An 18,014-nucleotide genomic window follows, 5' to 3' on the forward strand; every position below is an offset into this window, starting at 1 on the left:
TACTTTTCAGAGCATCTCTGTTACTTTTCAGGAGTGGATTAGAAGAAGTTCTGTTTTTGATATTGTTTTTTACACTTCTCTGAGAGCAATACTTGGTTTGGGAACTTAGGATGAGGTACCTGGTTAAACTCAGACAAAGTCTTGTTGCCCTAGTAACAACTCTGTACTATACTAGGTACTTAAAAAAGTGCTTGTTAGGCTGTAATGGACTGGAAACTGAGGAGTTGCCTATTCTGCCAGTGGGCACTTACAATCTTCTTACCTTCATACGGTACCACAAAGATGGCCCTGTGTGCATTGGTATGTGTCTAGTAAATCCACAATAAATGTTAGTGGCAATGTTGTCAATTTTAATATATCTGTTTATTCAAAGATCTTTGTCTATTAGTTCCAGTCAATTTAATGGACAATGGCAAAAGGAAAGATCGCAACCAAAAAATTGAGAGGTGAAAGGATAAAGAAATGCAGCTTGTTATTCATCTCAGAAGTTAGGGAGATTAAGGTCTGAGGGAATAAAAAACCAAACCAAAACCAAAAAACTCCTGAATCGGTTTAGATTCTTGGTTCAGCCTTTTGACTGAGTCCAAGTTTTACAATACAAGTCCTTTTATTACAGGGATTTGTTCAATGAAGTTTGGATTCAAAGGGCCACACTTTAGGATCTAGAGGGCCACATGTGGCCTCAAGGGTGCAGGTTCCCCATCCCTGGTTTAGGAGGTGATGGTGAGTGTCTAAAAGAAAGTAACTGTAAAAGTTTTCTAGTAGTGCCAAACACTATTTATTTCCAATGGTACATATTTGGTAAGGTCAGCAAAGGTTAGCAAGACAACCAATGGTCATGGAAAAACACAAAATTTACCATGCCATGTTGAGACATCAAACACATGATCACAGTCTCATTAAACAGTGACAGAGTATTGCTAGGCAATTATATAACAATATGAGAGATAAGCTGGTGGTCAGAGCCTGGAAGACCTACACTGGAGTCTTTCCTCTGACATATATTAATTGTGTGACCCTAGTTAATAATTCAACCTCTCAGAGCTCTAGGTACCTCTCTAAGATTATGTCTCAGAGAAGATGTCAACCTATATTGATAGAGGAAGTTTCTGCAATCCAAAATTCCCCATACCACTGAAATCACAGATCCAGCTCCTACCATATAGTATGCACTAGCTACCTGCCAAATATCATTCTTTTCTCTTTAGATGTTGACTCAATGTGACTGTTGACAACAGTCAATAGAGACCTTCTGGATTAAACTCTTCTTGCTTCTCCCCAGCACTGGTCATCAAGAAACAATGAGTGATATTTTCTTTTCTTTCCCAAGGAAAAGAAGAGAAAGAACAATGGGGGAACCATATGGTCTTGTTTGAGAGAGGAAGTCTTCTTTACCTGTAGTGACAGACATGCCTAGAGTGTGGCCCAGGTGTGCTGGCACCCTATAGGAATGTTCCTTATGGCTCTTATCCTTGCAGGAATACCCAACTATACTCTAAGCTTGCTCATAACTATTACCTTCCCAAAGCTCTGGAAGCTTTTGCAATGCTGTTTCACAACATGTGATATCAGGAGGTGTGATGGCAAGCAAAATAGGATCTTTCACTGTTTTTGTTTTTTTTAATATAATCAAGTGCCTCTGATTGAATCTTGCCTTTATCCATCAAGAGTCTTTACTAGGAGTAAAGTACAGAAACAAGAGTTTCTTTAACTAGAAACAGTATATATATATTTGTATTGTTAATTATTTTAATGTGATTAAGGATCTTCACCACCCATTAATGGGCCTGCTCATTAAGGGGAGTTTGATTAGGGAAGATTTGTGGGAAGGCCCAAGTCTTTTGTTAATGAGGCACAGGATGTGGCTGGCTCTAAAAAAGGTATAAATACTCTGAGGGTGAGGTTTTACTTTGGGGTTTACTGACTGGAACTGTTTGCTTGGTCAGATAAGTACTCTGGGAAAAGTGGCTAAGGAGCTGCCCTCTGCTCCCCCCACTGCCCTTAGAAAATGCAGATATTGGTCAGGGTAGAGGAAGCTGTGTTTGTCGACTTTGGATTTCTCTGTATTTTCTTTGAAGTTCAGGGTGCTGACTCCCCTGAACTAGGTGAATGAAACATGTGCTTGATTAAAGTAATTGTTAAAAGTTGCCTTTCTTTTTATGAATGCAGATCTAAGAACCTGCGATAGCAGACACCCCTGTGTATGTTGGGGTGCTTACTGATACATGAGGAGAAAATGAGACAGTCCTCTGAAATCATAAAAAGTTTCTTTTATATGTATATGTTAGGAGTGGATCTGATTTTGGCCAGCACCTTGTAACTCGGGTTTGATGCTGGGATGAAGGGAGGCCATTCAGCAGTTTTGTTTTTTTTTTTTAAAGAGGCTTAATTAGTCTTACCTAGGATATTCAATAAGATTATATTACTACTTAGCTCAGGTAGATGCTCCCTTTCTCTCCCATTCTTTGTCTCCTTATGCAAATTTATCTAGTTATAGGGTACAATTTGTAGAGACTCTCATGGTCTTGGAATATCCATCAAGTCTGAAGGGTTCCAACCTGTGGGGGAAGTCTTTTTATGCCCTTAACAAGGAAATCTTGTAAATACAGTCAGAAACTGCCAGGGGGCTACAATGAAGGAGATCCAGATTGAGCCTTGCCAACCCCAAGCTGGTCAAGACCTGCCTTTGTCAACTTCCAGGGAAAACCTAGCTTGACAGATGGAAAGGAAAAGGGAAACCCTGGTAGATATCGGTTTTTTCACCAGGTAACAGCACTCCAAAGATCAACAAATTTGTTATATAATGAATGATTGTTATATATATCTAGCATCTAGAGCATCTAGAGGCCTTTTCTGATGCATCAATATCACACTCTGGTGATCCTGGGTTTTCAATGGCTATGCCAATTGGGTGCCATTTTCTGTATAAATTATTGTCTTCCATCCAGGCACAGGGCTAAGAAATTACTACTAAATTTGAGAGTAGACAGGACCTGAGATCCTGATTAACTAGTATTTATGTATCTGAAAAAATCATGCCAATCTTACTTCTTTTTGACTCTTTGAGATAGAATATCACCCTCCTTTGACTTTGGACCTTTGTGGGCAGAAGTCCCTGTCAAATAGAAATGATCTATCCAAAGGCTATCAAGATCCCTCCTTGAGGACACGGACTATTTTTTTCCCAATTTACTTTTTTTTAAAATTAATTTATTTTTTTAAATGTTCTACAATCACTACCAAAAAACTTAGATTTTTACCCTCCCCACCTACCCTCATCACCCCCCTCCCTTCCCAAGATGCCATAGAATTCTATATAGGATCTACATATATGTTCTTATTGAATACGTTTTCACTATAGTCATGCTGCGTAGATGAACTAAAATAAATGGAAAAAATCATATAACAAATCAAAACATAATACACACACACACACACACACACACATACATACAAACATGATCTGCTACATTCTGCAAATGAATTCCGTAGTTCTTTCTCTGAGGGTGGAAGGCATTTTGCCTTAGAAAACCATTGGGAATTTTTTTTTTTTTAAGTTCTTGCGTTATTACAAAGTTCCAAGTCTACCAGAAAAAACTCTTGCACACTGTGGTTGTTGCTGTGCACAAAGTTCTCCTGGTTCTGCTCCTTTCGCTCAGCATCAGATCATATAAGCCCTTCCAGGACTCTGAAGTCTTCTTGTTCATCATTTCTCATAGCGCAATAGTACTCCATTACATTCATATACCACAACTTATGCAGCCATTCCCCAATCGATGGGCATCCCCTTGATTTCCAGTTCTTGGCCACCACAAAGAGTGCTACTGTAAATATTTTTGTACATGTGGGACCCTTTCCCATTTTTATGATCTCTTGGGGATACAGTCCTAGTAGCCATATTGCTGGGTTAAAAGGTATGCACATTTTTGTAGCCCTTTGGGCATAGTTCCAAACCGCTCTCCAGAATGGTTGGATCAGCTCACAGCTCCACCAGCAATGAATTAGAGTTCCAACTCTCCCACATCCTCTCCAACATTTATCATTTTCCCATTCTGTCATGTTTGCCAATCTTATGGGTGTGATGTGGTACCTCAGAGTTGCTTTGATTTGCATCACTCTAATCAACAGGGACTATTTTTAATCTGTTTTTCCATCTGTTGTGCCTTGCTCAGTGCCTTGTACATAGGAGCCATCTAATAAATATTTGTTGGATTGAATTTTGTGAATGATTTGTAAAAAGATATGGACAAAGACTCCATTGGGTGCGGAGGCATGGATGGATGGCTATATGTAATATTAAAGGAGTGCCCACATTGATGAAATCATAAGTTTTTCACAACACAGATTATAATCTTTTTTCTCCCTTTTTCATTTCTTCTTCCTTGTCTTACTTACCTCTCCTCTTAAATGATAATTATAAAATAACAATCTGAAGTTATAATCTATATTGTATTTATTGAATAATTTTATGGGCTTTGTTTTAAATTTTAAAACCGATAAGTGGATCATTTTGTATTTTATAAAACAATAATAATGCATTAGCATTACAATGCTTTGTTACTTACTGGATCCTCTATTGACTTCTATTCAGCACCAGTGTCCTTTAATAGAATGGAAAAATAAGTCCCTCACTGACATTTTAGACACCAGCCATCAATAACGGCAGTGGTAAAACGTGGCTTTTTTCTCTGTGAAACTCCTTGTTAGAAAATCAAACATGAGCTTTGTGAAAGAAAGAAGTAAGAGAAAGTAATAGTATAAAATAAGTGTGTATCTATAACTTGCAGCATAAAATGCATCCGTGGTGAAAAATATTGGTGAAAAATTTCTCTGCGAAAAGAGGAAAATGTCTGAGTCACTCTGAACAACATAGCTAGGTTAGCAAGAGAAGTATATAAGAACATCTTATTTTCCTCAAGAACATGGTTATGATTAATGTTTTTTAAAAAAATTCAGTGATTTTTCTTTCTTTTTAAGGATGTACCTACTTGTTGTTTTAATTGCTTTCATTATATTTAAAGCTTCCTTTTATGAGTCACTGCTGGGTTGGAGAGAAAGTAAGGATTGAAGTTTAATTCCATAAATATCCCTGTAAAGTGAACTAACGGCTTCACTTGATGACTGTCAGGGTATTGAATAAGGTCTACTTAAACCTTAAATATATTTTATTAGCCTCAGTTCTGCTGATATTAAAGTGGTAGAAAAAAAATACCTCTTGTAAGCCTATGAGAATGTACAACCTTGTATGCTAGTTTCTTTGTAATTGTATCTCTAACACTTAGCACAAAGTCTAGCCCTTTGTAAGAACTCAATCGCTGTGAAATGCTCATAAATTGCTGTTCTGAGACTTGATCTCTTCTGATCTAAATATTACAATAGTGGAATGACATGAAGATCAACAGTTGATAGATGAAAAGTCATGCAATATTTCTTAACATAATTCCTGATAACTAACCAAAGGAGTAAAATGATGTCCCAACCTCCTACATCCTCTGTTATGTAAATAGGTATGATGAAATATGAATGATAAATTCATGGTGTCAATTTCTTGTTTACACAGTAGAGGTCTCTGCCAGCTCCAAAAGACAGAAACCTAAGTTCTATGAACTATTTTAAGAAATGTAAATAGTAAGGTTGGATTAAAAAACACTTTGTTTAATTAAATTTCATCAGATTTCTTGCTGGTGTTACTTCCTCATTTTTCTCCCCAGTCTGTCTGCTCAGTAATAATAAATCATTAATTTCAGCAACTCCAGACAACTGTACTTGTCTAAAGTTTTTTCAGACATGCAGTGGAAAAGTTTAAGAGGCAGAGCTAGTTCTAATTACCCCCGATCATCTTCATTTGTCTGGTTTTTGGCTGTATCTTCTTTTAATTTTTGGAAAATTTCAGACTACTTGACATATACTCAGCTACAATGTTCTTCCCTCAGCTCTATCTTAACTGTTATTCCTCAACCTGAGTGAACTTCCTTGCTCATTTGCTCACATTTATTTAACCTTTTAAATTTGACCATGTTTTATTCATGTCTTCACTTGTAGATTGGAAAAATATTATTCTTAGTTTGCAGATGAAGAAACTGAGGCTTGGAGAGGTCAGGTGCTTTGCTTAATATTATATAGCTAAAAAGTAACAAACCAGGAATTAGATCTCACTCTAAGAGAAATGTCTTTTCCCTTATGCAATACTTCCTCAAAACTCAAACCCAGCAGTGATGATGAAAAAACTTGTTGTCTTGTTTCTTTATCTCTCCCCATTGCTCATGTTCCCAATATCTGGAGATTCTTTTCCACCCCCTAGCACCTTGGGAACTTAACTGGTTTGCATATGGAATTAGCCCAACTCTGCCTACTTCCTTCAGACCTCTTCCATAAACGTATCATTTTCTATGATCAACATGAGGAATTAAAAAAAACTTCCTTGAACCCATTCTAAAGAAGAAACAATGCTAAATGCACAGAAAAGAGATAGTCCCATGAATAGTATGATTTAAGGAAAGGTACACTTGCTCAAAAGTACCTCCTTTAGCGGTCCACCAAGATCCCTGAAATTTCTGCCATTTTTGTTGTTGTTAATTCATTGAAAGTATTAGGTAAATAGAAATCTGTTATCTAGTTAGAAAAAATATTAATTTTGAGATTTCAATATTCATGGTGATGTCATTTCTAACTCACAGTTTATCAAAATAATTAGCCTCTATGACCTCTACCTCTTCTCCACAGGCCATTGATTTAAAGTTAGAAGCTATCTTAAAGGTCATTTTGTTCAACTCCTATTCTTTCTTTCTTTTTTTTTTTAACAGTTGAGAAAACTGAGGCTGTTGAGGTTTGGGGTGCTGGGGACCCCAAAATATCAACATACTGGGTCTTGCCTAATGAATTTGACTCAAGACTTCTTCCAGCCAAAGTAAAACAAAGGTTATTAAAGATTTGCCATATTGGATTGACTCTTAAGGAGCCTAGCCATTTGTGACTCTTGTAATGACAAGTGGGCCAGATAGAATCTCAGCTAGACAGTCTGAGCTGGATTGAATCTGAGTGCCTCCATGGAGGAGAGATGGATCTTATATACAGAAGGACCATGAGAGGGATCTGGAGTGGTCTAGTAGTCTGGTTGTTCCAGGGATGCTCTTAATGGGAGTGTGTCTAGAGGTCTTGATGGGAAAGACCTGTACCCTAAGGTGAATAAAGATCTAATCTAGGGAGGATCTTGATGGGAGTGGCCAGCTGCCTGGAGAATGGGATTTTGATAGGATCAAGGGTGGGAAGTATAACAGAAATTTGGGCATAATGATTATAAAGTTTATGGGCCTCCAGAGACTACCAGATCAAGTGGGAAGATTCAGGGAGAGTTCAAGGAGATTCCCAGAGCCTGTACCCCATCGAGGCCACAGAGGTCAAATGACTTGCCCAAGTTTAAATAGATAGTAATTGGCTGAGAGGAACTGAACCTTGTTCCAATGATTTCAAATTTCACCATTTTTTTCCCCATGATATCTGTCCATTTATTCATTTTACTTTACCATAACCATTAAGCTGTGACCACCCATAGAGATGGTCTTGCCTTAAATTCACTTTTGGTCCCTCTCCAAGGTTGTGGCTGTTGTTCAGTTGTATCAAACTCTCTCTGACCCCTCACATGGTTTCTGGAGTGGTTTGCCATTTCCTTCTCTAGCGGATTAAGACAACAATGACAGCAGCAACAGCAGGAGCAACAACCATGTATATCGAGGTTAAGAGACTTGCCTAGGTTCATACAGCTCATAAGTGCATGAGGCTGGATTTGAACTCAGGTTTTCCTGACTATGGTTGTAGTGCTGTATTCAGTGAGCCATCTAGATGCCTCATCTTCAAGGTACAAAACTCCTCTCTTATCAGTATCTCAAGGGTTCCTAACCTGGGGTCCATGGATAGATTCCAAAAATGAATGAGGAAAATATAGTTTACTTTCTCTAAATTTTAAGTGAAATGTAGACTTTCCTTCAATTATGAATTTTAAACAAAGCACCCAGGAATGTTGTTGTGAGACGTGCCCCATAAGCTTCATTAGAGTTCTCAAGAGGCCCATGACATACATGAAAAGTTAAGAACCCCACAATGTTGTGTCCTTCAACCTCTTCCACAGCCTCACCTTTCCTGATTCTGCTCCTTGGCACATCATATTACCCCCTTTTTAGTATATTTTAACTGGAAAGGACCATAGCCACAGCCAAATCTAACACAGACAGGATTCACAGGGGATAGAGTGCTAGGTGTGGAGACAGGAAATCCCTGGGTTCTGCATCTTACCTCCGAGGCTTACTAGCTTTGTGATGCTAGACGAATCTCTGAGCCTCAGTTTTTTTATCTATAATATAAGGGTGACAACAGCACCCCTCCCATAAAATGAGCATTTTTATAGCACTGGGTAGTTCGGAACATGCAAGGAGATAATGTCCACAAGGCATTTGCAAGCCTTAAAGTGCTACAGAAATATGTATGAAATAGGAGTAACAATGCAGAGCTGGGATTCCAGGCTGGTTCATGCTTTACCGTGCACCATGTTATGCTGCCTGTTGAGTACCTTTGGTTCTTCTAGTCTCTTGGGGGAGATGGGTTGGCTCTTCTGGCATCAGTTCTCTCCTTCCATAGTCTGATCTTTTAGGAGCCACTTCAACAATTCACCGTCCTCTACTCTTGAGTCTTCTGTCTCCCTGACTTGCTATTCTCCTGTTGCTAAAATCCCCTCCTATTGCCACCATCCTTTGGATGACTGGGGGCTTGGGGATGGAGCACTGGGCCTGGAGTCAGGGACATTAGGGCTGAAATCCAGACTCAAATACTTTCAAGCTGCCTGGCTGTGGAGAATTTATTTAATCTCTGTCTCCCTCAGTTTCCTCAACCATGAAAAATGAGGATAATACTAGTACCTTCCTCCCAGGGTTGTATTTGTAAGGTACTTAACACAGTTCCCTGCACATAGTAGGCACATGATAAATACTTCGTCCCTGCTCTTCCTTTCCCTTCCCTACTCCAGAGCTGCCAACTGTTGTTGGAGAGTCAGGAAACTGCTGCCCGAGTTCACTACAAAGTCATATAATTTCCTCTCTTCCCCCTAAAACAGATCATCCGTTCCTTAAAACTCCCTTATTCCCTTCAATTGTCGTGTCTTTTAAAAACTCTGAAGCCATCTTCTTCCTCATCCCTCGGTTACCAAGTTATCATTTCTGCTTCCACGTTTATTTTCCACCCGTTCCTGTCTCATCCCTCATACAGCTGCAAAGGCTGGTACTAACACCCTTCACAATCTGCCTCAAACTTATCTTTCCAGTCTTGCTTCATTCTACTCTCCTTCATGTTCTCTCTCTTCCAGGAAAACTGCGCTATTTTCCTTCTACCTCAGTGCCTGGAATGCACTGCTACCTATTAAAATCCCTGCCATCTTTCTAGGCTCAATTTAGCTGTCATATCCTCCCTAAAACCTCTGATACTCCTTTGGCTAAAGGCGTCCTTTCCTCCCTGATTTTATTTTTCTGGAGCATTTTGTCAAGAAAGCCCGTATATTATATTTCTTTACTTGTATATTTTATTTTCCTAGGGATCTGTAACCCTTGAAAGTAGGGACTGTGTCATTGCTAAATTTTTTTATTTGCAGTGCCCAACATAATCTCCTATACATAATGGGCACTTAATGTATGTTCAATTCAATTTAGCATATATAACAAAGGAGAAAAACAACAGGCTTTGCTATTCAGAAGTTTATAATCTATTTAGGGAGGGTTAAGGCATGTAGACCAAGAAGGATGATATGGGGTAAAATTTGATAAGTGCAGAGGATATGGTCAAAGTGCCATAAGAAATACAAGGAAGAAACCACTTCCAATCCATTTCAATCTGATATACATTAATTAAGCACCTATTTTGTGCTAGGCTAGTACTTACTGTTTGTCCTTCATTCTCAAAGAGGACCATGACATCAGGAAGGTGATGCCATCACATGCAAGTGAATTGGATTTACATGAGGGAGGTCTGTGCAGTCACCAGCCTCACTTTCTCCTCCGGAGCCATCTGGGTTCAATGGCCAGATATAGATCAGGACCACTGGAGATGACCCAGGATGTAGTGGGGATCCTTTGCCTTTTGAAACTAAGGTCCTTAATAGGTCTCAGTTTGACTTAGGCAAAACCTATTCAATTATTAAGGCTTAAGCATTGAGGACATAATTTAAAAAACAGAAAGACAGTCCCTGTCTTCAATAAGCTTATAATCTAAGGAGGGGGGAGAGACAATACGCAAAAGGAGGCAGGAGGGCAGGGGTAGGAAACAGGTCTTGGACATCTTGTTGTATGGAGTTAAAACCAATCAAAGCAGCAGATGCAAAGTTGAGTGAACTGAGTTCAGTTCTTGCCTTCTATTAAGGACAGCTTCGGTATGAGCCTGGCACTGAGCCCTCCAGTCCTCCAATCAGAGTGGAGAGAAGGCTGGGGGAGGTAGTGGCAATTAAAACTTGAGTTAGCAGCATAAAGATTAGAGGTAATCAGTTTATCCTGGGGGAGGCATCACATTCCACAGAGTTGAAACCAGGTTAGAGCCGTAGATGCACAGTAGAGTATCCCACTTTCAGCTAGTGGGATAAAGGAGACTTCACAATGCAGGTAGCACCTAAGATGAACCTTGGCATACTGGCAATAACTGGATATGATAGATGACTAAGGGAGAGAGAAAAGTCAAAGATGACCCTGGAGGCTGGAACCTGGAACTGAAAGAATGCTGGTGCCAGCAAAAAATTATTAGACTAGTTGAGGAAAGGGGAAGGATGCTTGAATGAGAAGGGAGAAGGATGATTATCTATTTTGGACTTTCTGAGTTTGAAGTATTGACCTGGTAACAAGGTGGAGATAGCAAGCTGGCAATAAGAAATGTGAGCCTAATACTAGAAATTTGGGCTGGAGACATAGAAGTCATCTAGAGGTGTGTCTGAAATTGGGGGGATGGATATGACTACCAAGGGATATTCCTTGGTTTGAAATCTCTGATCCATCTTTTGCCTTTTTTCTCCCTCACCTCTACCTTCATCTGTCAGTCTCTAGATTCTACCTCCACACTGTTTTTTGTATATTTTCTTCTCTCTATTCCCATGCCTCACACCCTAGCCCAGGCCCTCATTACCCTTCATTTGGACTATTATAACAGACTTCTAAAGAACTTTTTATTTTCTCCTTTATCCGATCTATCACTCACACTGTTGCTAAAAGTCTTCTCAATATGGTTTCTGCGATGCCTCTCCCCTAACCAAAAGCCTTCAGTGACTCTCCTACAGGAAAAAAAAAGGACAAACTCCTTAACCTGGCATTAAAGACTCTTCGCAATCTGAATATGACTGACATTTTCAGGCTTATTTGGCTCTAGCTTTGTTCATGCACTCTTCTTTCCTACTAAATCAGACTGCTATCCATACTGTTATCTTATCCCATTGGTTCCTGTTTCTCTGCATTTATGTAAGCTGTCCCTTATCCTTGAAATAGATTCTCTCCACATATCTGTCTTAAAATCCTTCTATTACTTCAAGATTTGGCTCATGGCACTCCCTCTATGAATGTATCTATGGCTCTTAAAAAACCCTTAGGATGTTATAGGTTATAAGAACACAGCATCAGATATGTAGTGGAGAGTACATATATGTATATTTATATATGTATAGACATGCATATATGTATACATATATACATACATACATGTACACACATATATACACATATATGTATATACACACATACACACACATATCAGTAGTCTTACTATTACAGACTCATTCTTTTCAGTTAACTAGCCCCTTTCCACTGGGAAAACTATAAAGTACATCTATACCCTAATAGACTCTTGTGAGATAAATACTCCAAAGACACGATCCCAGAGCTGACTTAGGTTTCAGGTAGTATACTGGAGGAAGAATTCAAAGATCTGCTCATCAGTTTAGAACTATGCCTAAAGGGCAATCACACTGTGCCTACCTTTTGATCCAGTAATACAACTACTGGATCTGTATCTCAATGATATTAGGGAAGAAAGGAAGAAAGGAAGAAAGGAAGGAAGGAAGAAAGAAAGAAGGAAGGAAGGAAGGAAGGAAGGAAGGAAGGAAGGAAGGAAGGAAGGAAGGAAGGAAGGAAGGAAGGAAGGAAGGAAAGAAAGACCTATTTGTACGAGAATATTTATAGCAGCTATTTTTGTGGTGCTGAAGAACTGGAAATTGAAGGGATGTCCATCAATTGGGGAGTGGTTGATCAAGTTCTGGTATATGAATCTAATGGAATATTATTGTTCCATAAGAAATGATGAGCAGGTGAGCTTCAGAAAAACCTGGAAAGGCTTACATGAATTGATGGTAAGTCAAGTGAGCAGAACCAGGAGAATATTGTACACAGTAACAGTAACATTGTGCAATGATCATCTATGAAATACTTAGGTATTCTCAGCAATACAGTGATCCAAGACAATAGCAAAGGACTCATGAGAAAAGATGCTATCCACCTCCAGAGAAAGAATTGATGGAGTCTGACTGTAGATTGAAACATACTATTTTCATTTTATTTTTTAGGCTTTTTTTTCTTTTGTTCAGTTTCTTCTTTTGCAACATGACTAATTATATGGAAATATGTTTTACATGATTGCACATATATAATCCATATAAAATTGCTTACCATCTTAGGGAGGGAGAGAGAAAATTTAAAACTAGAATTTTTAAAAAATGAATGTTACAATTTGTCTTTATTTGTAATTGAAAAAAATACTATTTAAAAATATGCTCATTTAAGCTTTTCTGGGTTAACAAAGACTTTCCTGATCCCTCCGGATAAGAATGATCTCTCCATCCCTCAAATTTCTTATCATGTTTTTCTGGATCTCTCCTTTACCTCTATCACAGTCTACCTTGAATCACACTTCATGTTATACATGGCTTATTCTGCCAATTACGTTAACTCCCCAACAAAAGGAATTATTTCATTTTTCATCTTTCTATCTCCAGTACCCAGCATGATGTCTTGCAAGTTATATATGGTTAATGACATCAGTCAGAAAGCATTTATTAAGCTATAACTGTTCAATTGTGTGGTGGTACAGTACATAGGTGGTACAGTCGATAGAATGCTAGATCTGGAATCAAGAAAAAGTGTATTCAAATACAGCCTCGGATATTTACAGTCTGTGTGACCCTGGGTTAAGTCACTTAACCCTGTTTGCCTCAGCTTCCTCATTTGTAAAATAAGCTGGAGAAGGAAATAGCAAACCATCCCAGTATCTTTGCCAAGAAAACCTCAAATGGGATCATGAAGAGTTGGACATGACCAAACAAAGGTTCAATTGTGGGAAGAATTGTATTCATGTTATTAGTGTCTAGGACTTCAAACTAATCATAATTATATAGGGGTGGGGGACAATGAGGCCTCAATGCAGGATCCTGATTAGCCTTGGATATAACAGAGTACAAAAGTCATCCTTCAAGACCAAATTCAAACCCCACCTGCCACATGAAACCTTCCTTGACTTCCCTTTCCCACCTCTGATTATTGAACAATTATTATCTGTATCACTCATCGGATTTTTCCATTAATCAAATCATTCAATATATATGTGTCATCTCACTAGTAAAATTGCAAGCTGAGGGTAAGGACTGTGTCTTTAAACTCTACATAATGACCCTAATCTCCTTTTGCAGCCTTATCTAAGTACCTATTACTTCTCACTTGGACTGCTGTGAATGAATGTATGAATGAATGAACAAATAAATGAAAGAATGAATGGCATTTTGTTTTAAAGTGCCTCATGTTTCAAAGGTCTATAAATACAAATGGAAAAGACAGAAAGACCCTGATATCAATGACTTTGTGGGACACAACCTAAACAGGAGGAAGCTTAGCACTTTTTGAAGTTAAAAGAATCTTTATATATATTCTTTGGTTTTGAGACTTGGTCTCCTTATGTCACCTGAGCTGGGAGTAAAACAGCTTCTTATCTGCTGATTCCTCTGTTAGCTAGTTCACATTCATACAGTTCTTTGAGTTTTACAAAGCACTTTACAAACAGTATTTTATCTTATCCTCACAGCAACTCTCTGAGATAAATGACATTATTATCCTCATTATTTGCAGTAGAAAACTGAGGCAGACAATGACTTGCCCACAGTCAACAAAGCTAGTAAGTATCTGAGGCAGGATTTGAATTCATGTCTTCCTAAGTCCAGGACCAGTGACTACTGACAGGGAAAGGTTGACCTGCTCCATTTTGGATCTGAGTTGGTTCACTCCTTTCAGGTAGCCTGGTTGTGCTTCCTCCTGGGTGCTCAACATTTTGGTGCTGGATTCTATGTGGTCACTCCTACTGCAGCTCCCAACTCCCAAACTCAAGTGATCCACCATTAAAAAATTGGATCTCTAAAGAAGTTATAAATCTATATGGTCCACAAATTTATAGTGACAATGTCCCAGTATGGGGTGAAGATGAGAGTGTAACTGTAGGACAGAAAAGATATCCTTAGATTTCCTTCAATATATATATTCTCAAATCCTGCTTGGCTAAATGGCATAAAATTTGAAGGGCCTTGCTCTTGAGGATACTGCCTTAGTTGTATACAATGCAATCTGACATCACGTAATAAATGTTATCAGGATTGACAAGCAGAAAACAGCATGTTCCTAGCAATTGGATGATTAGAAATAATTCTAGGAAGTGCATTAATTTTTTTGCATCTCTCGGTTATTTACCTCACCTAAAAAGGCAAGTTCCTGTTGTGAAAATTTTTAAGTATTAATGATCCTCTGAGATCTTAGTTATATAAGTAGGCAGGCATTCTTCAGCATGCTGAATGCTAATGTCCTTATAACCACAGCCTCTGGAAACCACTGAACCACCTGCCCTGGGAAAACTCCCTCTGGATTTCACTTGGCAGGGAGCAGGAATTACCCCTGCAGGGAAACATCAACTTAAATGGGTAAATAACAGTTTTACCTGTTAGGGGCAGGATTGTACCCTAAAGGCAACCTCATTAGAACACTGTATATGCTATGAAAACAGATGTTCTCTATTTGTGGGGCATATTTCTTTTCTTTCTCTCTAATTAAGTTATGTTTCAGCTTCCTCTGGAACATCCTGCCTTCTTCTCTGTCTCAGATTTTTTTCCTGTAGATTACATTTTTCCACTGTGTGGAAACTAGTCTCTGGTAAAAACCACTCACTGTGATAAAACTTATCCTCTTTAACCTCAAACTGTGCCTTGTAGGCATACCTAGTGATTTCCATTAAATCTTTCTATACTAAGGTGTATGGAGCAACCTTAGGTTGTCCTTCTCTCTGTTGAGGACAAATGTATCTCTGAACCTTTAATTCAAAAAATACCTTAGCTGCAGCTTTCTTTGTATCTGAATAAAAAAGGGAGTAGGCTTGAGATTTAGGAGTTTCATTAACCAGATATAATTAATGAAACTCCTAAATCTCAAGCCTACTCCCTTTTTTATTCAGATACAAAGGTTTTTGCATGGTAAGAGTGATTATTTTAAAGGCCATTATGTTCCTATCATCATCATCATTTAATTTCATACATTAAAGACACACTTTGATAAAGACTTTGAGGAACCTGAGAAACTCAGAAATAGAAAAAAACAACCCAGAAAGGTCATTCATTAAAGCTCACATACAAAAAGGCATCTCTTCAAATTCTCTGACTAGTCTATGAATAGTCTACAATGGTAGAGGACCAAGTAACTCCTGAGGTCCACCATGCAATAGCTCTAACCATTAGATAGTTTAGATGTTTTCTCTACAGGTATGTGGCAGCACTTAGAAGGTATAGTAGAGTGCTGGATCAGGAATCAAGAAGACATGAGTTATAATTCTAATCTTAGACACTTATAAACTATACCACCTGGGATAAATTGCTTAATCCGTTAATCAGTCAATAAATATTTATCAAGCAACCATTGGGGTAGATAGGTGGTGTGGAGGATAGAGAGCCAGGCCTAGAGTCAAGAAGACTCATCATCTTCCTGAGTTCAAATCTGGTCTCACACATTTATATATGTCATATATATGTCATATATGTGTCATATATATGTCATAGTTATGTGACTCCGGGCAAGTCACTTACCCTTCTTGTCTCAGTTTCCTCATCTATAAAAATGAGCTGGAGAAGGAAATGACCAACCACTCCAGCATCGCTGCCAAGTGCGGTCATAAAGAATCAGACATGACTGAAATGACTAAACAACAAGTACCCCCTCTGTGCTAGATTCTATATTAAAGTCTGGAAACATAAAAAAGTAAAACAGACTTTGCTCTCAAGGAACTCACAGTCTAAAGGGGGAGACAAGATGCAAATCACTTTAGTCAAGCTATATACAGGATAAACTGAAAATCAGAGAAGGAAGGTACTAGGAGAATCAGGAAAGGCTTCCAACAGAAGTTGGGATTTTAACTGGGACTTGAAAGAAGTCAGGGAAATTGAGAAGTGGAGATGAAGAGAGAGGGTATTCCAGGCATGAGGCACAGCTAAGGAAACTGTCTGGAGTCACGACAGTTTTTCCTCAAATGACATAGGAGTCATTTGAGGAAAAACAAGGAGTTCTGGAATTTCCTTATTTGTAAAATGGGAATAGTAATAGCATCTGCCTCCCAGGACAGGGGAGGATAAAATGGGATATTACTGGCAAAGGGCTTTGAAAACCTAAAACTGTTACAGTGTTATCATTATTGTTACCATCATTACCATTAGGATAATGATGATAATGATGATTTTCTCTAAGTAATTTATACCCATTTATTGTAGTTCTGCCCCGAGACCCAGGGGAATAATATCAATCTCAAAAGTCCCTTAAATTCTAGTCAGTTAACTAACAGGTGCCCCTTAACTCTTTCTTTTTCAGGCTAATTATCTCCAAAGTTTTCAGTCCATCTGTGAACTCTCCATTCTCTTCATCTTTCTGGTGACTTTGCTCTGGAATCACACCCTGGACTGAACACAATTTCATCTAAGAATGCCTATCACCTTTCTCCTTGGGGGCTCTATACCTCTCATAAAGCAGTTGAAAGTCATTTAAGATCTTTTTTTTCTGTCATGGCATCTTTTTATTGATTACTGTTGATATTATTTTACCCTGAAATCCTCAGCAGGAATTACTTTCCAGCCATATTTTCCCATCTTGAATTTATGCAATTAAATTTTTGAACCCAAATATAGAACCAAAGATGGAGAGATATAGTGAAAAGAGTGCTAGATTCACAGCCCTTGTGGAGAACTGTAGCTTGAGAGCATATAGACATGATATAATCAGCACGAGGTCTCATTTCTCAAACATATAGAGTCAAATTTTTAAAAATACAAGCCATTCCCATATTGATAAATGATCAAAAGATATGATCAGTTTTCAGAAGAAATAATCGTCTATCTATAGCCATATGAAAAAATGCTCTAACTCATTATTGATCGGAAAAATGCAAATTAAAACAATTCTGAGGTACTACAGAATACCTGTAAAACTGGTCAATAGGACAGAAAAGGAAAATAACAAATGTTGTAGGGGAGGTGGGAAAAAAGACATTAATGTACTGTTGGTGGAGTTCTGGACTAATTCAACCATTCTGTAGAACAATTTGGAACTATGCCCAAAGAGCTATAAAATCATACATAGCCTTTGACCTAGAAATAACACTACTAGGTCTGTATTGCAAAAGAGACAAAAAACAAAAAAAAAAAAGGATCTATATGTACAAAAATATTTATAGCAGCTCTTTTCTGGGGGCAAAGAATTAGAAATTGAAGAGATGCTCATCAGCTAGAGAATGGCTGAACAAGCTGTGGTATGTGATTATAATGGAACACTACTGTACTGTAAGAAATGATGAGTAGGATGCTCTCAGAAAAACCTGGGAAGACTAGCATGGGCTGAGGCAAAGTGGATGTACTATGTACAAAGGTACAGCAATATTGTAAAATGATAAGCAGTGAATGATTTAGTTACTCTCATCAATATAATGATCCAAGACAA

At 38.3% G+C, this 18,014-nt stretch overlaps 1 protein-coding gene across 1 annotated transcript in view; it reads right to left on the reverse strand.

The window, feature by feature from the left end:
* The window catches only part of KCNIP4 (potassium voltage-gated channel interacting protein 4), a 506,159-nt gene that overhangs the window by 410,260 nt on the left and 77,885 nt on the right, over positions 1-18,014 (reverse strand). The gene's annotated exons all lie outside the window — the stretch shown is intronic.

This window comes from Notamacropus eugenii, chromosome 6 (genome assembly GCF_028372415.1).
Source record: "Notamacropus eugenii isolate mMacEug1 chromosome 6, mMacEug1.pri_v2, whole genome shotgun sequence".
Lineage (NCBI taxonomy): Eukaryota > Metazoa > Chordata > Mammalia > Diprotodontia > Macropodidae > Notamacropus > Notamacropus eugenii.